This window comes from Crocodylus porosus, unplaced genomic scaffold, assembly GCF_001723895.1.
Source record: "Crocodylus porosus isolate Cpor-Errol unplaced genomic scaffold, CroPor_comp1, whole genome shotgun sequence".
Taxonomy (NCBI): Eukaryota; Metazoa; Chordata; order Crocodylia; family Crocodylidae; genus Crocodylus; species Crocodylus porosus.
In genome coordinates, this window is record NW_017728909.1 from 30765332 (window position 1) to 30790660 (window position 25329).

The 25329-nt window shown below is 43.3% G+C and overlaps 3 long non-coding RNA genes across 3 annotated transcripts in view; 2 read left to right on the forward strand and 1 right to left on the reverse strand.

Annotated features, from left to right (window-relative positions):
• The window catches only part of LOC109308205, a 2309-nt gene extending 481 nt beyond the window's left edge, over nt 1-1828 (forward strand). The window contains exons 2-3 of the long non-coding RNA XR_002100538.1: nt 1219-1364; nt 1596-1828. This is a non-coding gene — a long non-coding RNA (uncharacterized LOC109308205). The remainder of the gene's footprint in view (nt 1-1218; nt 1365-1595) is intronic.
• Nucleotides 1829-2298: 470 nt separating this feature from the next.
• Nucleotides 2299-25329, reverse strand: part of LOC109307883 — a 24512-nt gene continuing 1481 nt past the window's right edge. Inside the window, exons 2-3 of the long non-coding RNA XR_002100389.1 lie at nt 14234-14239; nt 2299-2310 (exon numbers count right to left, since the gene is read on the reverse strand). This is a non-coding gene — a long non-coding RNA (uncharacterized LOC109307883). The remainder of the gene's footprint in view (nt 2311-14233; nt 14240-25329) is intronic.
• Nucleotides 20390-25329, forward strand: part of LOC109307882 — a 10815-nt gene continuing 5875 nt past the window's right edge. Inside the window, exon 1 of the long non-coding RNA XR_002100388.1 lies at nt 20390-21367. This is a non-coding gene — a long non-coding RNA (uncharacterized LOC109307882). The remainder of the gene's footprint in view (nt 21368-25329) is intronic.

The window sequence follows — 25329 nt, forward strand, 5'->3', positions numbered from 1 at the left end:
CACACACACACACACACACACACACACAATTTTTATGCAGTGGCATCTTCTGGTCCTATGTAATTCTCCCTATGGAAATTTACAAAACTATGGTCAATCCCACCTGTGAATGATTGTATCATTTAACCCAGAGGTTACTTTTTCTGACACTAGTTCAAGAAAAAGCACCTTTTTAACAGTTTTGTGGTTGATTTATATAAGGCAAATTCAGTCCAGTGAATTTGCATATGTATGGCCAGATTTTCATCCTCAGTGGAAAAACATCAACTTTCATCAGCTAAAGATCTCTGATCATTCTTTTTCCAAACTGGAATTCCATAGTGGAAAGTGATTAGAGTTAACACAGTAACCCTGAAACATAATAGTCTGAATTTTTGCTTTACTTAAGATGTTTTAAGGACTCTGTACCCTCAAGGAGTGAGTCAGATATATTTTTGTATGTGACTACCATTCTCCGAGTAGCCATGAATATCTTTCAGGGTGGCCTTTGAGAGAAGAATCCAAATATTGCCTTTGTTTTTCTGCATGAGACATTATATGCAAGCTGCTGGTTGTAAGGACACTCTGGCATTCTGCAAGTCACATGTTTAGCAATTTATTCCAGCAAACTCAAACAATGTTTTTTTCATTATCCTCGTGTTTTTACCAAAGTTTTGTATAACACTGCATAATTGGTCTCTTAATGATATTTACAGCAGAAAGGGTGTATCTCAAATGCCCACTTCCAAGATATCCAAACACCTGGTTAAGATAAATCTTTTAATAGAACTTCAGTTTTTGTTAACTCTTCTGTTACTGAATCTTTTTAAAACCTAATTGCCAAAATCAGGAGAATTAGATAAACCCGTAAACCAGACATAAGACTTTCCCAGAAACATTTTCATTAGTTATATGTGTACTATACAGAGAAGCAAATCAAATTGTTTCATGGTTTCAAGTATTAATCTCATTGTCAAATAGTCAATTCAGTTTATGACTTCTTTTTTCAATTTCTAAATTCCAAATTCAATTGGACTAATAGTTTCCATATTGAAGATAGTCTCACAGCTTGAGTAAAAGAGGGATTTTCCCATGAAAATAACAGATTGAAAAAGTGAACAATATTCATCATGATGTAAGGGGAAAAGAAACATTGCCCAGCTGTAACATCTATGTCACTGTATATGTGGATTATCTTTGCCTTGCAAGTAAATAGGATTTTCTAATGTTGAATTAAAGTTTCTGCACTGTTAAAACACTGACACAAGAACATACAAGAGGACTTGCACTTATCCTGAATACCTGCGTGTTTCAAGTGCATTGGGAGAGAAGGGGCTGGGAGCCAACTGTCTTCAGTTTGGTCTATGGGAAAATGCAGATCCAGGGTAAGATCATAGCTGAACTTATATTCTTGTTTTTACAGAATGTGTGGGTTTAAACCATTTTAAATTAAAGGCTTTCCAAAGTATTTTTAAAAGCATTTGCAAGGGCACTTCCTAGCTGCTGGTTACCCATGACCTTTCCATTCCTGATTTTTGTGGCATTGTGGTTAGATCAGAAAACTAAGGTCCTTTAGCTTTAAAAAGTATTGTATAACCCTTCCATTATTTTCCCAGACTACTTCTAGGTCCAGTTCATCTGGTTCTATTGCAACAAATATCAGGTGGGGGAAAGCAAGGTAAGAATTTAAAGCAATCACTTTAGGCAAATTTTATTTTACTTCTGTTGCTGATTGGCTTACCATTGGGCTCTTTTCTTCAATCCCAGAAATGACTGAAGTTCTGGATACTGTTGTTGTTATTATTATTATTAGATTATTGTGAATGACCTTAAAGTCCAGGGGTGTAGTTTGTAGTCATGTTGGTCTAAGGACAATTTTTAAGCAAGCTTTCCGGTTCAAAAACCCTCTGTCAGGTCTAACAAAGTGTTTTTGAACCCGAAAGCTTGCTTAAAAATTGTTCTCCAACTATTTAGTTGGTCTAATAAAAGATACCAGATTCACCCAGAGAACCTTGTCTGCCTATGACCTTAAAGTAGGTACTTTTACTAACATGGTGGCCAGGTCCACATGAGCAGTGGCATGCCTTTGCAGCAGCACAAATAGTAGCAGCACAAATGTGTGCCTCTACTTTGTGTAGCAGTGCACCCCCCTGCATGTGTGTTTTGCAGTAGGACATACTGTTCTGCTGCTCCATGTGCTGTGGGGGGCAGGGTAAGAAGGGAAGGAGGTCTTGCTGGGGCACAGGGTGCCTGAGCAGGGGCTAGCCATCCCCTGTGCTAAGCCACCCTGTGCTGCAGCCAGTTGAGGAGCAGTATTGCAAAGCTCTCATGCTGAGGCACCCTGCACCACAGCCAGCCAGCTTCCTTCTTGGCTGGGGCACAGCATGCTTGGAGACAGGGGAGCAGACAGCCCTGCTCCCCTGTGTCTGTGTGCCTCAGTGCAGGGTATGTGGAGCCCCCATGCTAGGGCACAGTGTGCCTTGAGATGGGGGAGTAGGCAGCTCTGCGGCTGGCTGGGGCGCAGTATGGGGGCTTCACGGCGCACAGAGATGGGAGAGGAGGCAGCTTAGGGCTACTTGCTTCCCCGTCTCTGCGTTTGTCCTGGTGCCTGCCACTTTAGCATGGTTTCCACTGTTTTTTTTCCAGGGTTTTTTTTTTGCTACCAGGAAATCCAAGTAGCAAATTTTGTGCCAGCTTTGTAAATTAGCAGTACTGCACACTGATTAACGTGCAACTCGTGCAGTTTGTGGTGTTGCAAATAGGTTTGCAGCACCATGAACCACATGTGCCTGCTCGTCTGGATCCAGCCAGTAAGTAAATGTTCAGGGCTAGATACACAAAGTGTTCTTCTACATGAGACACTACTGTGCAGTTGTTACTGAGCATTTATATAGTACTTGAATTAGCAAATACTAAATAAATGTGCTGCACTGACACATGTCTTTTAGGTAATGCTACTGCGCAGCAGCCTAATAATACCATGCAGTAGTGTATTAGCACTGTCTGATCTGTGATGCTCTACTGCACAGTATTTTTTGGCTGCTGCACAGTCAGCATCTTGTATAGATGCTCCCAAAGATGCCTAACTACAACGTCAGCTACCTAAGCTGAAAATGTAGATCCTGAAAACCCAGATGTACTCAAATTCTGTATGTGCATAAGCTTTTACTATTGATCTTGTGCATAACCATTCAAGTCATGAGGATACCAGGCAGCTTAGTGTCTAAACCTGAATAAAGTCACAGGTTAAGCATCACATATCTATCTTACCTGTGGAATTTGAATATATTTCCTAGATAGGACCATATACAGAGGACAAGGCAATGTTTTCCTGATTATACCAGTAGCTCAGAGGTTACAGCTCTCACTGGGGATGTGGGATGTCCACAATTAAATCCTCTACCTTATTTGATAAAAGGTAGTGTACTAATCACTGGATTCAGTGCTATAACTGATGGGGCAGGGGGGCTGGGCAACCAGCCAGCAGCCTTGGGAGCTACATTTATAGAGAGCTCAAAAATAGTCACCACTGCAGGGGCAGCTGACTACATCCCTGCAGTTGACATCACAGCAGCCAGTGCTACCCCATGCATTATGGCTACTTTAGGCAAAAAGCTGCCCTGCCACACTTCTGACTGAATTATACAGTATTTTGAGAAAAGAATCGTCTTCAATCACTACAGCTGGAGCTGTTCCACTTTTTATAAATTCCTTAAATATGAATTTGGTTAGAGCGCTTGTGTAAATGCCTTTATAGATGGTAGTCTCAGCTCTATCCTAGGAGCTGTAAGATCTTGGTTCAAGTCTTCACTCCTCTGCCTGATTTGGAGCAATTTCCACTTGTGCCTTTAACATCCGAAATGACTATACAAACTATACATCTTCAGCAATCCCTCACAGTCGAGGATGACTGTCTTCCATGATTGTCTTATTTGTGGATCCAAAGGTGGCTGATGAGGCTGATCCAGGATTGACAGACTGTGTTGCAGTTCAGGCATATGCTTCTGTGCGGAGGAGTTGGCTCTGGAGTCCTGATTTGGGTCATGGTATGCTGTTTCTGCCACTCTCGCTTTTCCATCTCCTGCTGTCATTGTAATGTTTCAAAGTACTGAGATCCTTGCGGCAGACTTTTCTTTCATTTTGGGCAGTTCTAGGCAATAGTCTCCCATGAGTTGATGTTGATGTTCCATTTTTTCAAGCTGGCTTTGAGGATGTCCTTAAAGGCTTTCTCTGCCATCCTCTGGAGTGCATACTTGGGCTGAGCTGGGAGAATGCAACTTGCTTTTGGAATCTGGAGTCAGACATCTAGATGATGTGGCTGACCCTGCCAATTTGATGTTGGATGATCATCGCCTTGATGCTCATTGGGTTTGCTTCCAGGAGAATGTTAATGTTGGTGCAACTATTTTCCCACTGAATTCAAAGGATCTTCCACAGGCAGTATTGATGGTACTTCTCCAACGACTTGAGGCATCTTCTGTATGTTGTCCATGTCTCAGCTCCATCCAATAAGGTGGCAATCACAACTGCTTCATAAACCATGAGCTTGGTTTTGGATTTGATGTCATGATCTTTGAACACCCATTTCCTCAGGCACTTGAAGTCTTTACTTGCACATTTGAAGTGATGTTGGATTTCTTCATCGATATCAGCCTTCTGTGAGAGATGGCTTCTGGGGCACAGGAAAAATTCAACTGTCTCCAAGATGCTGATGATTGCTTTAAAGTGTGTTTCTGAGTGAGCACACACTACAGCATTATCAGTGTACTGGAGCATAGTAGTTGAAGTTGGGGTGGTTTTTGGTTTTGGTTCAAAGTCAGCTGAGATTAAACAGCTTACTATCCATTAGGGCTGTGTGAAGCTTAGGGTGATGATTCAATTCAGAGGAGATTCGGCCCGATTCAGTGGCTGAATCTCTGAATCTGAATTGAATCAGGGAACCAATTTAAAGGTCCAAATCAATTCAAAGCTCTTTGAATCTTCGGCGAAGATTTGGAGAGCTTTGATGATTCGGGCAGTCCCCAGTTCGGGCACTCTGAGCTGGTAAGTACTAGGGGCAGGGGAGAGGGGACTGGGGGAAGAGAACATGGGGGGACCCCTGCCAGCCCCTCTGACCCCCCTGCTCCCTCAGTCCCCTGACCCCTGCCTGCTCCCCCAGCCCCCTCATGGATGCCCCTGCCCACCCCAGCTCCTGGTACTTAAAAAAAAGACCCAGTGCTCACTGAGTGCTGCTGGGCAGGGGGGCAATCTCCACTGCCCCCCACTGCCTCACGCCGCATGAAGGGTACTGCATGAGCCCCCTTGACCCCCCCTGCTCCCCTGCTCCCCCCCATGGCTGCCCCACCGGCTGCGGCTTCGGCTCTTTAAGATAAAAAAGCCAAGAAAAGCCCCAGGACTCACTGTACCTGGTGCAGCCTCAGGGTTTCGGGTGCTCATACAGAGCCCCCACGTGGTGTTGGGCAGCAGGGGGCAGCGGCAGGAACGGTGGCAGGAACGATGAGTCCCAGGGTTTCTTCAGGTTTTTTTTTTTCTTAATGGGCTGGAGCTGACCTATGTGGGGCACCCATGAGGGACTGGGGGAGCAGCAGGAGGGGACAGGCCCCATGCAGCATGGGGCAGTGAGGGGCAGCAGGGATTGCCCCCTGCCTGGCAGCATCTGCTGAGCTGGGGCTTTTATTTCCCCAAGTTCTGGGAGCTGGGGTGGGTGAGGAAGCCGTTGCTGGGCTGGGCTGGGCTGGGAGAGGGGTGAGGGATGAGCCTTGCCTGGTTGATTTGGATATTCAGAGATTTGGCTGCTGCCAAATCTCCGAATCAGATTTGGCTGAATCGAATCAGGACAGTGATTTGAATTACTGAATCGAATCACTGTCCCCCGAATTGGCTGAATCCAAATCTGAAACAAATACTAGCCATCTTGCAAAGGCCTACTATCCATTCAGTAGTTTAGTTCCACTCTGACTGGAAGCTTGTTTATGGTCAGATGTAGCACTGTGGTAAAAAATATCAGGAAGAGTGTTGGAACAATGATGCAGCCTCACTTAACTCCCATCTTAACCTCAAAGGGACCTGTGATAGATTCATTACTGAGGACTGCTGCTTATCATGGATTAGGTAAAAAATGGTGACAAATTTTGGTAGGCATCCATACTTCAGAAGGATCCTTCACAGTGCTTCTCGGTTGACAGAGTTGAAGTTTTTTGTGAGGTCCAAGAAGGCCATGTGGAGAGGATTATGTTGTCCCTGATATTTTTCTGCAGCTGGTGAGCAGTGAAGATCATGATGGTTGTGCCTCTCGATACTTTAAACCCACATAGAGATTCCAGGAGTTCTTCAGCAAGTGGAAGGAGATGATTCAAGAGGCTTCTGGCAAATGATCTTTCATTTGGGGGACAGCAAGGCAATTTCCCTGTGATTTCCACAGTTGGACATCTCTTCTTTCTTGAAAATTATCACAATCATGACATCTCCCTGAGGTCATCTGGGATTTCCTTATCATTCCCAATCCTTAAAATGATGGCATGCAAATGTGATGTCAGCTCCAATCGCCCCTGCTTGAAGTATCTGGTGGGGATTTCATGAGCTCCAGAAGCCTTGTCATTCTTGATTTGCTTGATGCCTTTTCTCATCTCATTAAGGGTTGGAGGGATTCCGAGATTGTCTCTGACTGGATCGTGTGGGGTGGAGTTGAGAACACTCACATCAACAAAAGAGACTTGATTGAGGTCTTCAGAATGCTTTTTCTAACAGGCATTGATGGCTCCCCTTTCCTTGATCAGTTCTCCTTTCTCCTTAAGTCTCAAGGGTTTCGTCCCTCAGTGCTCAGACAGTAGATGGCTTTGGTGGCATTGAAAAAATGGCACATATTATAGTGTCAATGAGAATGTTCTTTGCCTTGTCTTCCCATCATCTGTTCTTCACATCGTGGGTCCTTCTCTGGACCTCTGCCTTGGCTTGCTGGAGATTCAATTTCTTTTGCTTGGAGTTGATGTCATTCTGCCAAGCACAAAAGGCCTTGCACTTGCAGTTGATCAATTCCTGGATCTCCTGGTCATTCTCATCAAACCAGTCTTTATGTTTCTAGGTAGAGAATCCAAGTGTCTCATCTCAGGTGCTAATGACTGCAGACTTGAAGGCACCCCAAGCACTGCTGATATTCTCCCATTGTTGTTGATTGGAATTTGCCAGTTTTTTATTGACCATGTCCCCACAGTCGACATCACAACAGCCAGTGCTACCCCATGCATTATGGCTACTTCAGGTAAAGAGCTGCCTTACCACACTTCTGACTGAATTATACAGTGTTTTGAGAAAATAATCTCCCTCATATGGAAGAGGCACCGTTGGAAGAGGTCTCATTTGATTGGGTCCATGAGTCCTTTGATTTTGATCTTCTACTGGTATTTCTTGTGCTGTAGCTATCATTTGGGAGCCAGTTTGAGTGACAGAATGAAACAGATGAGTCAGTGATCGGTCCTCAGCTCCTAAGCAATCATCATCTCCTGGCATAGCTTCAGTGATGTTGACATCTTTTGATGCTGGGATGAAAAATGACACAATTAATCAGATGCCAGTGCTTATACTGGGGTGTTACCATGATGTCTTTTGCCTGTTTTTCTGGTGGAACAGGATGTTGGTGATGGTGGGTCATAGAATCATAGAATCGTAGAAAGTTAGGGTTAGAAGGGACCTCAGGAGGTCATCTAGTCCAACCCCGTGCTCAAAGCAGGACCATTCTCAACTAGATCATCCCAGCCAAAGCTTTGTCTAGCCAAGATTTGAAAATCCCCAAGGATGGAGCTTCCACCATTTTTCTGGTGCATGTTCTGTGCATTTGGTGAAGAGAAGGATGCTGTTGGAGTTGACCTTTCCTGCTCCTTCCTTGCTGATGGTTCCATTTCAGAAGTTCAAGTCCCTTCTGACTCTGGCATTGAAACTGCTGACCCCTCCAGAATGTCAGAAAGGACTTGGTCAAGGTTGGCATAGATTTCCTTTTTGGTTCCATTGGTGCCATCAAGTGTAGAGGCATACATGCTGTTGACAGTGGCTCTCCACCAGTTTAAGATTGAGAGTCATGAGGTGCGCATTAATTCCAATTCAGAACTCATTGGTTTGGCTTATGAGTTCATTCTTGCTGGCAAAACCAAAGCTGGCATTGTCCTTCCTGTTCACCCTTCCAGAAGAAGGTAGAGCCGCTTCCATGGTTTTTGATCTGCCCATCTCCCACTCACCAGATCTCGTTCAGTGCAGCAACATCAATGTTGTGTTGTTTGAGTTCTCAAGACATGATTGCAGTGCAGTGCTCTGGGTGTTCAGTATTAGGTTTGTGCATAAGGGTGTCATCCCTTCCTTATGAGAACGAACCTACCTGCTTTAGATGCTTTGCACTGGGAGAAGGTTCACCTCTGAAAATAGGTGGGCTAAGTCCTCTCCTGTCCTTGATATATTTTACTGGCTAGTCTAGGCAGATCCCTATGCAGCCTGTGAATTCCATTTGTAGGTGCCTAACTTTTCCCTGTGTATTGTATATGGAATATTGGCACTCAGCTCAGGGCTAAAGATTCTACTATGCAGTACTGAGATAATATATTAAGTTGAATATATTAACTTCACAGTTTCCATATCATTAATTACCATTTTATAAAGGTGGAAAGTAAGATACAGAATACTTACTTGGGTAGCTCAAGTCACACCAGGAATCTATATTAAAGTTAAAATTAGTACTATACAGGCCTAAGCTTCTATCTTCAGTGCTGTGTTTTGGCACATTAAAAGGTATGCTATACATAGTCAACCAGAACATTAATTTATGGATTTCCATGATGCGAAGCCTGATGTTTTCAATGCAGTGACCTATTAAAGTTAGTGTTGAAGGGAGAAGCCTCATCTGAAAGGGAACAACTTTGCAATGCCATGAGTGCTAAACTGCTTGAATGTGCATCTGCTTGCATTTTAAGTATCTGTTTGGGGGCTTTAATTTAAAGTGCTTCTTGTTTTTAGTTTCTTTTAACATCTATGGATCATGGTGATGTCTGTGTATAGCTCATGAAACTCAAATATGTAAGAATACCATATCCAGCAGAAAACACAGGGAGATTCTTAACAAAACATATTGTGACTGTCTCTGCTGAGATTTGGCCAGAACATCAGAACTAACACTTTACTCTTAACAAGAACAGTGACATGGGATATTTCATGAACACAAATAAGTAGGATTTGGCTTTATAACACATTTGGAACATCATGCTTCCAACAATCCAAGGCTTGTGATTCAAGCAATAATTTGATATTAACTCAGAGGAAAGAATGCCAACTTCCAGGTGCACTTTTAATCCAAATTCTGATGTGGCATAAATCCATGACTTACTGACTTTTGGCAGGTTCACAACCTCAAAAGCATAAGGACAAATATTGCACGCAGATTCTTATCCTGGACAATTGGAAAAGGTCAAAAATAGTGTTGCCCTTTAAGCAAGGGAAGAAGGAGGATCTGAGAAATTACAGACCAGTCAGTTTGACCTCAATACCTGGAAAGGTCATGGAGTAGATCATCCAGGAATCTATTTTGAAGCCTCCTGGAGGAGACAAAGTGACCAGGAACAGCCATCATGGATTCACCAAAAGGTAGTCATGCCTGACCAACCTGATTTCCTTGGTGATAAGGTGAAAGTTTCTGTGAATGGGGGAGAGGCAGTTGATGTGATATACACTGATTTTAGCAAAACTTCTGACACTGTCTCCCATGACATTAAAAAGCTAAGAAAATAGAGACTAGATGAAATTACTGTAAACCAGATACAAAACTGGCTGGATCATCTTGCTCAATGAGTAGTCAGCCGGAAGTGTCTCAGTATCTAGCAGGCAGGAGTTAACCAGTAGAGTTCCCCAAGGGTCTGTCTTGGGGGATTGTTTAACGTCTTCATTAAGGACTTGGAGGATGGAATTGAGTGAACGCTTAGCAAGCTTGCAGATTACACCAATTTTCAGACACCCTGGAAGGTAGGGCTAAGACACAGAATGATTTGGATAAACTGGAGAAAACATCTAAATTCAATCAGGGCAAATACAAAGTCTTACACTTTGGATGGAATAATTGCACGCACAAAGGAATGACAGGCTAGGCTGCATTACTGCAGAGAAGGACTTGTGGGTTATAGTGGACCATAAGCTGAGCCAACAGTATGCTCATCTTGGAAAAAAAAGCTGCCTGCATACAGGGTTGTAGTAACAGGAGTGTCACTTGCAAAGCAACGGAAGTGATTTGCCATTCTTTTTGGCACTGGTGAGGCCTCATTTGGAGTACTGTGTCCACGTTTGGGCCCCACACTTCAAGAAAGATTTGGACAGATTAGAAACAGACCAGTAGAAAGCAACAAAAATGATTAGAGGCCTTGGAATCATGATTTATGAGGAATGGCTGAAAGGACTAGAATTATTTAGTCTGGAGAAGACAAGGTTGAAGGGAGACTTGATAATAGTCTTGACAAGCCTTAACACCTAAAGAGAATTAAGAAAAACTATTCTCTGTGGCTGTAGAGGACAGGGCTAGGAGCAATGACCTCAAACTGGAGCAGAGGAAATTTACATAGGATATTTGGAAGAACTTTCTCACCCTGAGGCTAGTATTCAAAGTATTGGAACAAGTTACCTAGAGAGGTCATGGAACCTCGATCCCTGGACATTTTCAAAAGCAAGTTAGACAGATACTCGCCTGGGGTGGTTTAGTCAGGGGTGATCCTGCCTTGAGAAGAGGGCTATACTAGATGACCTTATGGGGTCCCTTCCAGCCCTACTTTTCTATGATCCGATCTTATTTGGTACTACTTTTGTAACTTATTGTGATCACATAAACTTTGGATGGTAATGCAGTAGAATTACTTATTTTAATTCAGAGTCAATCAGCATTTGAGACCATTCTCTTTCGGGACATTCACCCATGAAAACTTTCAATTTTAACAGCTGGGCAAAAATGAGTGTAAGTTGATCTTTTTAGATTGTTTACATTACAGGCTTTTCCCCCACGTACCTTCAGTAGTTAATCAAATATATTTTATAATGTTAATAAATTGTAAATGGAGAGTAGCTGCTGACAGGAGTACAGCTTTCATAAAATATAAGCAAAATTTTGATATTATCACCTTTGGTATATACTTTAGGATACAGCTACAACATGCTTTTTCCATTTTCATGCCAAACGCAGAATACTCTTTCCCCCCTTATTATTAAAAAAAGATCTTAATTTAAACTTTATCCTAGGCAGTTCATTTTTAATTACCTGAGGGATCTATTAATCTACAGTAGTAGGGTTTTTCTGGGTTAGCTGAGAAAACCATTCTAAATCAGTGTGTCTCAAGCACTAAGGTTGTAACTTCTCCAGGGAAATGCTGAATTTGTGTAACAGAGGCTCAAATAAGCCATAGGAAAATGAAAAAATAAACATTTTTCTTTCTTATTAGACCTTTTTCTCTTGGGACTCAGGAAAAGCAGAACCATTTATTGAATATTCTCTAAGCAATTTGGCTGCTAAGTCCCAAGTGCTACAGAACAACTGACTGGCTGCTATGTTTACAAATGTAACATATTCTTATGAAATTCATAAAAAGGATTTTTCGTGTGTGTGTGTGTTTCTAGAGATATAGGAATTGCAGTGTTGGATGAAATCAAAGGTAGGCTTTTTCAATACAGGCATACCTCGGAGATATTGTGGGTTCGATTCCAGACCACCGCAATAAAGCGAATATCGTAATAAAGCGAGTCACACAATTTTTTTGGTTTCCTAGTGCATATAAAAGTTATGTTTACACTATACTGTAGTCTATTAAGTGTGCAATAGCATTATGTCTAAAAAAAAATGTACATACCTTAATTAAAAAATACTTTATTGCTAAAAAATGCTAACCATCATCTGAGCCTTCAGCGATTCGTAATCTTTTTGCTGGTGGAGGGTCTTGCCTCGATGTTGATGGCTGCTGACTGATCAGGGTGGTGGTTGCTGAAGGTTGGGGTGGCACAGGCCATTGTAGGGTTATTAATTGGCCTAATTTCAATATTGTTGTGTCTCAGGGAATAGGGAGGCCCAAGGAGAGGGAGAGAGATGGGGGAACTTCCGGTCGGTGGAGCAGTCAGAACACACACAACATTTATCGATTAAGTTTGCCATCTTATATGGGTGCGGTTTGTGGCGCCCCAAAACAATTACAATAGTAACATCAAAGATCAAAGATCACCATAAGAAATATAATAATAATGAAAAAGTTTGAAATATTGCGAGAATTACTAAAATGTGACACAGAGACACGAAGTGAGCAAATGCTGTTGGAAAAATGGCACCGATGGAAAAATGGCGCCGATAGACTTGCTCGACGCAGGGTTGCCACAAACCTTCAATTTGTAAAAAATGCAATACCTGCAAAGCGCAATAAAGCGAAGTGCAATAAAATGAGGTATGCCTGTATTATAGTCTCTACCAGATGCTTCAAAAGAAGGTACAAGAAACCTTGGAATAAAGCAGGTAAAATTCATGATGTGCTGCCAAATATTTAGCAAGGCTCTCTTGGATACTTTTCACCTCTCCTAGGTATACATGTGACATGCCATGGACGCAGTTCATCTGTCCTTCCAAAACCTCAAAGTACCCCACCTCCACTAGAACCAGTAGCATGTAGGTACCCTACATCCTTTGCTTGTGGAGGTAATGAAAGACTCATTTTACCATGGCTTCTATAGTTGCAAGATGGTCAGCTAGGTGATGTTCAGATGGGATTCCCCTTTAGATCTAGATTTGGACAGGTTCTCTTGACAACTAGTAGTTTTCCTCGCTTGTATGGCAGAAGGAAGGGAGAGTGGGGGCAAGAGGCAACTCCAGGAGTAGGGCTCCTCTGGAGATATTGGAAGGCCTGGACAGGAGCAGAAATCTAGGTACTTCCTAGTTCCAGTGAAGTACTTGCGTTCTTAGATGGAGCAGACTATTTTACCACATTTCCTCATTTGCTTCCTCTTCTTGGTCAGCTGGTAAAGCAGCTAGCATGGAGGTTGTTGGTGGCAAGGGAAGGGATGGCCCGGTGCATTCCCCTTTGTGTTCCTGGTGGTGAATGCTGGAGGGATTTTCTCCTTGCAATAAGGCTGTGACTATTGTAATCCAAGCCTGGGCATTCATGCTACCAATAGCTTAAACTGCTTCTTCCAGTGTCATTAGTATGCAAATGTTAGTACTAAATTTCATTGCTATTTAGCTACCCATTTACCTTCTGGATTAAGTCACACAGTCTTCTCAAGCATAGTCTGCCTAAATTTCCTTCTGCATCTTCTGTTTATAATTGGAGAGGGTGGAGTTCTTGGGGAAGGGGTTATAACAGGGAACCCTTGCCCTGTTACTAGGGGAGGGCTATGAAGCCAGCAGAGCTGGTGAGGCCCCTTTAAGAGAAGAGGTTTTGTGGCCCAGGCAAAGGCAGCTGGCAGGTGGAACTAATGAGCAGCCCCTGTCTCAGACCTGCAGTTGGTCAGGCTGGCCAGAAGGGGTGGGGCTCAGGGGATATATAGGCTTGCTCTCAGGCTGGAGGGCTAGTCTTGCCCTAGCCTGGGGAAGGGGCAGAATGCCCAGGCAGGCTGGAATGAGGCCTGGGAGCAATAAGGGAAACCCTGGTGAGCAAGGGCTGAGAGGAGGTTTCTCTTTGTGGCTTTTCCCTGCACAGGGCCCAGGAGGGATAAAGGATTGTTGCTTAGGGATTGCTTGTTTGTGAGTGCCCAGAAAGGTGGTAATTTCTGGTTGAAAGTGGACCCGGAACAACTATGAGGGGACGTGGAGTTTACATTGAAGGTGCCCTAAAGCACCCTGTGAGATTCATCCCTTGTGGGCAATGGGTTGTACAAAGAGAGTGGGGATTGAACCCCTTTTAGGGCTGGGGGACTAGGAGGGCCCACAGCCTCATTGTGGAGCCTAATGCTGTGCCACTGCTACTGCAGAGCCCAAGCTGGACTAAGTGGGCCTAGGGATGCAGGAAGCACTTAGAGCAAAATGAGTCCTGGCCAAGAAGGTCAGGGCCTGGACAAGTATAAAAAGGGGAAACCATGTGACCCAAAGGAAGCCCCCACTCTAAGGTCCAGGATACATCCCACATAATTGGGTCCATGATTGGCAAGACATAGTGTGGCAGTTCAGAAGGGCTGGGGATGGAGGTATGGGTAGGGGTAGAGGTGGGGGAGGCAGGCCAGCTGGCCGCTGGGGTTTATGACCTCCTAGCAGGACTGGGCTTGCCACAGGAGTCTTTGCTGCTTAAGAAAGATTTAAGAAGCACTGAGCTGAACCAGCAGAGCTCAAGTTTCTGAACTTTCAAAACTGTAAGAGAGAACAGTCAGCCTTGTTGAGAGATCCTAGCTGCAGGGTTTTTGGATAGGCATGGGGTGTCCTGCCAGGAGCTTTAAAAAGATCCCAGAGAAGGAAGCAAGCTGTGATTACAACTGCTGCTACGTGAAAGGGGCCAAGTTGCTGTGCTGGGAGCCGGAGCCAAACAGGTTCATTTGAGTTCCCAGGACATGGGAGAAGGGTTTTTTTTGTTTATTTGTTGCCTACAGATTGTGTTACATGAGAAGGCTGGCTGAGATGCTCCTTAAAGAGCAAGAGCCCACATGCAGAAGCCAGAAGGCTAGGTAACGTGCTCACAGATGGTAGCCACCTGCAACTAGAATGGATACTGAGGCCATGCTAAAATGGTTGGAGGGGCTGCATCGGCAGCAGCAGTAGTTGTTCCAGAAGCTCCACCTTCAGTAACAGCAGGCACAGTAGAGGTGCAGGAGGAGCTGCAACACTCCACGTTCTGGCTACTGGACTAGAGGCAACTAGTGTGCAGGTAGATGCTCCTACCCTAGCTCAACCCAGAGAAAATGGAAGGGGGTGGGACCCTCACAAAGATGAGATCAGAAGATGAGCCTAAGGCTTTTCTGGAGAATTTTGAGCTGATGGGCAGGGTGTACCAATAGCTCTGGGTTCATTTGAGGGTTCTTTCCTATTTGCTACTCATAACAGAGATCTACAATTGTAGGATCAGTCTCCTACTCAAGGAAAGGCTTGATGAATAACTTTATTTTATGCCAAAAACATTCTTTTAAGATTTTTTGTGATTTTGGTTGGGCTGAGTAAACTACCGAGGATCTTAGCAGAGGTGGAAGCCTTCATTAGTCTGTAGCCCAACAGTAAGGGAAAAATGTTCAGGCATTTGACATTCAAAAATAAAAGGAAAGCAAGGACCAAAGTGCTCAATGAATCACTGGTAGCAGCATGTTCTACAATGGAAAGGGAAAATGATTGCGTCAATGTAATTAAAATAGATTAAACAGACAGGGAATGTATTAGTCATGGAAAAAAATTGACTTCCAGCACTTGACAAAAAATTCCTGGAAGATTGTTTTCATGATATGATGAGTAAAAGAAAATATACAGGGCTAAAAGAATCAGATAAAGGTGAGGTCAGAAAACGGGCCTAATTATGTGTGCAAATATTGGGACTAATAAGTTGTAAAAATGCTTCTAAAGTATATCTTAAAAAAAGACTAAGAACCAATGTTTCCTCTCATTTCACAGGCGAGGAAAGACATGTTTTTCTTTTTCTACCTGTTTGAGAAGAGGCTGCAGGGAGGTCATGCAGGAAGTGGATGGAAGGCAGTGGAAGTGTTTAAATAAGTAACTTGAGGAGAGGCAAGTGGAGTAGCAGGTAGGTCAGGACCCTATGTGGATTCATAGGACCATAGGAAAAGTAGGGCTGGAGGGGTGTCACACTGTCATCTAGTCCCCCTGCTCATGACAGAATGACCTCCGACTAAACCTTCCCAGCCAAGCGTCTGTCTCACCTGCTTCACAGTTTCTCTAGGTAGCCTGTGCCAATGTTTGACCACCTCATAGTCAGGAAATTCCTCCTAATTTCCAACATAAATTTCCCTTGCTACAGCTTGAGGCCATTGCTCCTAATGCTGCCCACTACAGCCACAAAGAAAAACCCATCTCCATCCCCTCTATAATCTTCTTTCAGGTTTTTGTTAAATCCCCCTTGTCTTCTCTTATACAGACTAAATAGCTTAAGATCTTTCAACCTTTCCTCATATGTCATGTCTCCTAGATCTCTAACAATTTTCGGTGCTCAAAAAAATGGGGGGAAAAAAAAGAAAAAAGAGGAGGCCACAGATATCCTTGAATTCGTACCCTCCCACCTCCCAGGCCAGTGCCCAGGTCCTATTCAGATTCATGGGGCAGAAGATGTGCAGAAGATCTAGCTACCGCTTTTGACCTTGTGTTAAGTTCCTAGACTGGGTCAGAGGGTTCTTTTCCCTTCAAGTGACTTCTTATAACCACTTCCCAAAAGCTTGTGGGTCTGGGTTGAAGTAGGCCTTAGGCCACATTTGTCCACTGGAAGTGCTGTAGTCATCTATGTGTGGAAACCGGTTTTACTTTTCACAAGAATAGTATTTGTGGAAGAAAAGCCTTGCTTTTTCTCTTTCCTAACTACAAAGTTTCATGCTCATCAGAGCTTTGAGAAATTTTATAACCTGTTCTATGTGTAGTGGTTTATAACCAGAGTTTATGTTTAATGATTACATGATACAGGGCAACAGATGTGTTTTATAAACAATTTTAACACTTTTGAAGACTGCAAAGTACTTTGAACCACATGATGAATACATCAGCCATTAAAGAACCAAGCCCATGGAAGAAATTGTTCTCTGTGTTAGAAACTGATTCTCAGTTGGCTCATACCCATTTTGCACCAGTGCAATTCTTCTGGTCTCTACATCTGATTTATATCAGAGGTACTGCATGCTTCAACATTTTCATTCTTCCAAAGAGAAAAGGTTGAGGAAAGAGAGCCCTCTATTTGATGTTGATACATTTTTCAGTCATCTTAGGACAGGCAGCAAGCTTTAAAAGCAGTCATGTTTATTATAATATTTCCAAACTTAAGTAGTAGGGTCCCACCAAAAGGCTTTGAAACTATCAACATGGCCCCTTATAAGTTTATTACTAGCCTGTGAACTGGCATGTGTTTTATATTTGTTAGAGGAAGTTTTCTAATGTACACTTTCAGTGTTCCTTTACTGTAAACAACTTTGAAAGTCAGAACGTTGTACCGTGAGCTAAGCTGGACTCTTACTGGTCACAAGGGTCAACTGCAGAACCGAGACTGACCTTCAATCTCTGACTCCAGTTAGTCACACAACTAATCTATTTTTCATTTTCCAGGCCATTTGTCTTCCTGAAAACCATAGCGATTTATACGATTCCAAAATTTGCACTTGGAAAAAATTATTGCAGTCTTTGTCTGTATTTATTTTTAACATGTGTTCATACTAGTGATTTATACATTACAAAAGGTGCAGGTTTATTTAAATTAGAGGACTCAGTTGCTGTGTTAGAGTTCAAGGTTTGTATAGGTTCTTTCCATTCTAAATGGGATTTGATACCAATGAATCAAGTGATAAGTATATGGTTATGATTTCTTTACATTTTGCTAAATAATAGGAGCTATTACCCACAGTATATGTCAGGTTGTCATATTTTGGATATTGGGCCAACTGCTGCTCTGTTGTGTTACACCTCAAACAATCCCACTCAGTACTTTACAAGTGCATGATCTCTGTGGATTTGCACTGAAGTTAAATGTGGTTGTTGTTGAGCCCAACATTTGTCCTTTGAGCTTACTAGAGTTACAATAGCCTTATGATTTCCAGAACTTAGCAAATCATAGGCTGTGGTATACCAGCACTACTTTTTCACCACTGAAAAAGAATTACATTTCCTTTGTGGTATAGTATTTTGTACACACAATTACTCTGAACAATAACTAGAGTTAGACACATCACTCATCATGAAGTAGGACAAATGATCAGCTCTCAATGTATGTTGTGGAAAGGGAGAAACTAAAGTTACAATAGAAATGTAGGCACTAAGAACTAAATAGAAGAGAAAGAATCTTTTAAAAGACAAAGATATTGCTAAAAAGATAGTCTCCTTGTATTTAAAATACTAGTGCAGAAATGGACTATATTTCTAACTTGGTCATATCTTTAAAATGTTTTGGGTACCTGACTCCTATTGGGAGCTATAGGCATTCTAGCTCAGGAATGTCACATGTAGTTAAATCATTGATCCCAGAATTTTGGTGCTGATTGAGATGGCTTTGCACTAATGCCTTCACATCTATGTTACTATGCTTTGGAACGAAAGGATGGAATAATTTAAATTGCATATATAACACCAAGGGGACCGTTACCTCAGGAACGTAACATTTCAGTTTCTTAACAAGAAGATCCCTTGCATTGTCTCAGGAGGGAAGAAAGAGAGAGCAATTTTGAGAAGGATGTGAAAGTGATACTTATTTTTTGAGGGGATAACTTGAGGAAAATCAGAGATGGGGGGTGGTCCTTTAAGTATGTGTGTAAATCCTTCTAACAAAATGTAGGATGTCATAGATGCATATGTTGTTTGAAAATGTATATGGCATTTGTAATTAGTATTCATAGGGAGCCAACATCAATATATTCCAATTTGAACTCAATAATGTCTATAGCTTTTGGCTTTGGTATCTAATGAAATTTTCCCTTACTGTATTGGTACTCACCTACCTACATGCTAGAGAGTTGGTACAGAATTTGTGAACCCTAAGTAATGTAGATTTAGAACAGAGGTAGCAAATATTTTGTGTGGAGGGCTGCTTAACGTGTTTTGGTGAGCTGTTGAGGCTGCAGGGGTAGCTCCGCCCCCTGACAGGTGCTCCCTGATTGTGCCTGGAATCCCTGAACTTTGCCACTGGAAGTCCCTCCCCTTGTCCCCAGATGTACTCCTTTTGGGAAAGGGGTTTTCTATCTTAGCAGTGGGGAAAAAAATGAATTATATACTAAAAATTAAACATTGACAATAACATATTTTAATTTTATTTTAAAAAATATGTTTCTCCTCCTTTGTGTGGGTTTGTGTGGTGTATATAGAAGTGACTGCATAATAGCTCAAAACGAAGTATTATTCTTGTATATTGTAGGGGAATATGGAGGGATATACAGTTTGTGGGGGGCTGGGAATGTGTGTATATGGATATATGTGTATGTCAAGTGTGGGGGAGGTTGTGGTGGTGTGTGTGGATGTGGGTGGGTGAGTGTACGGGTTTTTGGGGGGGGTGTGTGTGGGTGTATGTGGCTCGGTATGGGTACGTGGAGGGGAGGGTAGCTGGGGGTGTGTGTGGGTGGTTGAGGTATATGAATGGGGGGGTATGAGTGGGGGAGGGTGTGGGGTTTATGGGGGAATGGGGGAGGATGTGGGTTGGTGTGGTGTTTGTGGGGTGTGTGATTGTGTATGGGGGGTGAATGTGGTTGTGGGGTTTGTGAGGGAGGGTTTGTTGGTATGGTGGAGTGTGCATGGGAGCCCCCCCCCGCCATGTGCCCTCCTGAGCATCCCATGACAGCCTGGAGTCCATGTACCCTGTGGTACCACCACCAGCAGTGCACAGCCCAGCCCTGTGCCACACCCGCTCCAGAATCAGCCTCAGCCTCAGCCTCAGCCTCAGCCTCAGCCTCAGCCTCAGCCTCAGCCTCAGCCTTAACCAGAGTGGATCACTGCACCACCTGGCTGTGGTGCATCTTGCCTCCTCCTGGGCATGCAGCAGGGCTGGGGTGGCTCCATGGTAGGACTGCCTTTGCCACTTCCCATGCCCACTCCTGCTGTCTGTTTCCCGTGCCGGCTGCTGCTTCCTGCTGCCACCCCACTGCTGCTCCCTATGCCCACTGCCACTTCCCATTACACACTGCCACCACCACTCTCCCTGCTGGCCCCTGCCCTGCCTGCCGGCTGCTCTGATTCTAGGCAGCCCTGGCCAGCACCAAGTGGTTTGCAGCTGCGTGGGCTGATTGTGGTGGTTTCCCCTCTCTCTCTCTGTCCAATCTTTTCTGACTTTGCACTTAGATAGAAGGAGGGGTGGGGAACCGCCAAAGGGTCTCTAGGCTAGAAGCTGCAGAGGCTTCTGGCTGGAGGCTGGGGGCTGGGACTGGGAGCACTGGGGCGCTGGCACTGGTGGCATTGGGACTGAAGGCACTGGGGTGCTGGCACTGGTGGGACTGGGTGCGCTGGGGGCTGGGACTGGGAGCACTGGGGCGCTGGCACTGGTGGCATTGGGACTGAAGGCACTGGGGTGCTGGCACTGGTGGGACTGGGTGCGCTGGGGGCTGGGACTGGGATGTGGGGCTGCAGCTTGGAGCTGGGGGGCAGGGCGGAGCTGGGAGGGCCTTGCTGCTCAGTTGCTGGGTCCTGCTGCTGGCTCCCCACTGGCACCTTGTCTTCTTTGATAAGCAGCCACGTGCAGATAAAAATAATTTTCTAAAATTTTTAGGGGCCCCATGGGCCAAATCAAATGGCTGGGTGGGTCAGATTTAGCCCATAGGTTATATTTTGCCCACCCCGACATAGAAGGTGACTTTTTAGACTCTCCCTTACTACATTATTTAAGCTCTTATTTAATTTTTAAAAATCCAAACCTCATAAGTAGAAGGAAAATCTTCCAAATATGAAACAATATAGAATTGTCTTCCTGAATTTGCTATCAAATGGAAAAGAACAATAGCTGTAGGAACCCTATTATATCAAATGAATTCATGCCATGCTGGGGCTGGTGAGCAAGAAGATACATTTGTGTTAAAGCTGATGACGGTGGATATGGTTGGTTATAATGCTGAAACAGAAATGGGTTTTGGCTAAGTGTGGAGGCACAGATTACAAAAAGTTTGAATTTGAGAATATGATATATACATAATGACAGGAAGCCAGTAGAGGGACTGAAAGTTAGAAGTAATGTGATCAAACCAACCTGGTGTAAAGAGGATATTAGACTCAATGTTTTATATGGAGTGGAAGGTAGAGATACAAATGTCAGGGATCCTGGAAAAGACTTAAGTAATAGTGGAAATGATGAGGCATCCTGTAATGCTTAATAAACATTCAGATGTCATGTTTATCAGGAATAACAGAGGCCCCGCATTGTTATGAAATGCGTGCTTGAATTTCATGAATAATCTTGAATTTGCTTATGGTTCAGAACATTTTCATAGGCTACCAGCAGCACTACCATAGTTGCTTTAATGATCTCATGCCTATGCTTTCATCCATATTAAATGTATTCGATATAGCTTTTGACACTTTTTTTTTGTCTACAACAGCTTTGTAGTACTAATTTATATCCACTGTACCATCCTCTAAGGCTTCTAGATCCTTCACTGTGGAACCAAAACACTGCCAAGTCATTATATTCAGTATTATAATTGGATCCTTCATTTGTCATCCCTCGCGTTTGCATTGGCTTTGAATGCAAAGAGCAATATTCTCCTGCCATACACTGAGTAGACTTGATTTGTGGGAAGAAAGGTTAGCACAACAGAAGTGGGTAAAATGGCATAAATCTGCACATTTGAGAAATAAAAGATGGGACAAGAAAGAAATAGAACTGGGGGATGAGGGAGATACTTTGGTAATATGCATTATTTTTCTCTGTTGATAGCACAATATTTGTAGTTCTTCCAGGCTTACCATAGATTGCTTAAATGCATTAGTGAGAATTCTGACTAATATTCCCAGTAAAAAAATATTCCAGGTTTGGACCATGTGAATATTTCTTTAAAATGTCTGGTATCTCCCTGCATTGCCCTGTGGGATCTTAGTTCCAGGTACGCTAGAACAAAGGATTACTGCTTTTCTTTTAACCATGGTTCCGGTGGCTCCCCAGTCTTCCATGTAGCACAGCTGAATCAGTTCAAGGGATGGGGTGAGCAGTCTGATATTGACCTTGACTAGACACAAGAAAAAACTGAGGATATCATGCTGTCTGAGGCACATTTTCTTTCCTTTCTCTCCCTTGGAACTGTGCAGGATAATGTGCCAACCTTTATATGTGTCAAATTTACAAGTGCACCAAACAATCCTTTCTGGGTGCATCTGCATGAGACATTTCCTGTAGTTGCCTAATTAGCAGTAAAGTCTCAGCATCTACATGTGGGGCCCTATTAGGGTGCAGTAAACTAATAAACGCCACTGTAGGATAGTACTTGTCAACCCAAATACTATCCTATGACAGCATTATTTAGTGCACCTCAATGCACATGTAGATATTGAGGGGGCTGGCTGGGGCATGAGGGCGTTTCAGTGCAGGGGCTGCTTGCTGGCTAGCCCCACACTGGAGCACCCTCAAATTCCAGCCAGTCCCTCTGTAGCACATTGAGCTGGGGGAAGAGGAGCTCTGGGCTGGCAGGCTGACCCCCACAGACCCTTTGCCAGCTGGGGCTCCTTCAGCTCTGACTCAGTGTGCTGCAGTCCTGGGCACACGTGTAAATGCTGTGCCCAGGAGCAATAAACTCCAGTGCAAATTTGCCAGAGTTTACTGCACCACATTAATAGCATTTGTAGATGCACCCCCAGAAACAAACAAAAATCTTGCAGTATTTACAGTTTCTTTCATAGTTTCCATGGGATTACTTCAGAAGCAATGTGGAATGCACTTTATACAGATTTTTAGTGAAAAAATCTATGGTTTGGTAATTCATTAATCCCTTACATTCTGCTTGGATTAGTAGCCAATCCTCATCTTTAGTTGATGTTTTAAGCAAGCTAGAGCTTCAGTTACATTGGCACAAATAATGTATTGTTCTGCGGTGTTTTTATTAACTTTGGAAGAAGTTATGAGGAAAACACATGTATGCTTTTCTGATACAAGAAGAAGAAGAAAAATAAAGATTACTTATTGTTGACACCCAGAGGTGTTTTGGGGACTAAGGAAGGATTGGGATGCCTGTCCCACCAGAGCCAAGTACTCAAGAGGGTACATTTCAATACATTTTAAAAGTGAGATTAATATCGAAATGCAAGTGGTTCACAAATGACAAGACAACTTAGGTAAAGCATTTCAAACCAAATTATCTAACATTGTTCATGAAGGAATTTTTAATAATTGAAATAAAAAGACTAATTTTAAATATATTAAGTCCTAAAGTCTTAAAAGCCTCTAACAGATAACATGATTCTTTGGGTAAATGTGATATCTTTTATTAGACCAACTAAATAGTTGGAAAAAATTGTTCTTTGCAAGCTTTCAGGAACAAACACCCATATTCATGCACAGGGAGAGTCTGCTGTCATTCTTTGTTCTCCTGGATGGAATAGAAGTCAATATGCAAAACTAGTGAATTACTTGTCAAGAATGATGGTGGGGAGCAGATGGCGACGGAGCAGGGGAAGCTTGCTAACCCTAACTGCCCCTCCCCCCCCCACTGCCTCCCAGGAGTGTGTGCGTTTGGGGGGGAAGCTTGCTCCGCTGTCCCCCCCAGCCCTTTTGCCAGCACTCTGCACCACCACTGCCTCCAGGGAGTGTGCGGGGAAGGGAATTCTGTCCCTGCTGTCATGGCGGTGCTAGGCTGCCTCCAAGGAGCAGGGCTGGTGGGGGGCAAGATCAAGTGGTACTGGCCTTGTCCCCCCATTCCATCCCTGCTCCACTGTCTCCAAGGAGTGGAGGGGGTGCCCCTTTGCCCCCAGTGTCATGGTGGTGCTCCGCTGTGCCACCGCATCCTGTCCATAACACTCTTGGAGCACTCTGATTGTTTTTTTCAGTAACCAATCGGAGTGCTCCAAGAGCATTACGGACAGACAGATGGACTAAGATCTTTATTATATTAGAATTTAGGTCTGTGGAAATGCAGATACATGTCAGTGAGGACCAGAGGCCATGGGAGACATTAGGTGTGAGACAGGTAGGTGCAGGGGGGACTAGGGGGGAATGGTGACATGGTGACAAAATGTAGCTGGTAACATGTGGTGAGGTTGCCTGGGATTATCAGATGTCAGGCAGATTATAATGTGCCATAAATCTAATGTCTAGATTTAGTCCGTGATTTTTTGTTTATAGTAGATTTATGAAGTGAAGTTCATTGGCTTGTCTATGAAAGGTGTTTTTTAAATTCTCTTTTAGGATTAGAACTGAGAGATTGGAGAGAGAGTGGTTAATTGGAGAGAGAAATGTACACCCACAGGTATTTGGGTATTTTTAACTTTCATAGATTTTTGGTGTGCATTCATTCTGGTACACGGTTGTTGTTTGGCTTTTCCTGCATATTTCCATCAGGGCATTTAGTGCACCGGATAAGAGAGATTACATTTCTGGAGGTGCAGGTGTAAGATCCAGGAATGATGGTTCTGTTGTGTGGTGTAGTAATTGTGGGGGTGGTGATGTGTTGGCAGATTTTACGTTTCTTGTCCCAACATGGTCTGGATCCATTTGGTGTGCTTTGGGCCATAGGAAGCTTTCTTCTGGTGATAGTTCAGTGCTTGGTTAAAGGCTAGGATAAGTGGTTCTGGAAAGATCTCTTTAAGAATTGGGTCTTCTTCTAGTATGCATTGCGATGGTTTTAGGATTTTCTATATAGGTTCCAGGGAAGGATGGTATGTCATAACTAATGGTGTGTGGTTTGTTGGGACTTTCTTTTTGTACTGCAGCAATTCTCCACATGGTATCTGGGTGGCTCTTTTGAAAGTGTGATCTATCTCAGTGGAGGAGTGTCCTTGTTGAGTGAAAGCCCCTTTGAGATTCTCAAGGTGATGATCACGAGTGTTCTCAGTGCAAAGTTGGTGGTATTGGAGGCCTGGCTGTGTATTACAGCTTCTTGGTACGTTTATGGTGATTGCTAGTTCTTTGTAAATATGTATGTTGGTCTGAGGGCTTCTTGTATATGATGGTTTGTATTTTACCATTCTGGATATTGATCATAGTGTCTAAAGGCAATGTTGTTGCTAGAGTTATTCAAGAGAGAGTCTGATGGAGAGGTGATAATTATTGAATTAGTGATGGAAATCAGCTAGAGATTGCAGGGTTTTGGTGCAAATGATGAATATGTCATCTTAAGTATAGCATGTGTTTGATGGTGCAATTGTTGAGGGATTCTTTTTCCAGGTGGGCCATAAAAAGGTTGGCATATTGGGGGTCCATTTTGGTGCACGTAGGTGTGCCCATAGTTTGGAGGAAGTGTTTGTTATTGAAAGTGAAGTTGTTGTGTATGAGGGTGAAATGTAGGGTTGTTGGTCATACCCATGTTGATCCAAGGACATAGGCAGACAAAATTCTTTGGGTAGAAGTGATATCTTTTATTAGACCAACTAAATAGGTGGAAAAATTGTTCTTTGTATGCTTTCAGGCATCCTTAGACCAACACAACTACAACCAATAACTGTAAAGCATGGAAGATATTGAATTTTGGAAATGGAAACTTCACAACATGAAGAAAGGAAGGGTGTTTGTGCCCAAAAGCTTGCAAAGAACAATTTCTCCAATTATTTAGTTGGTCTAA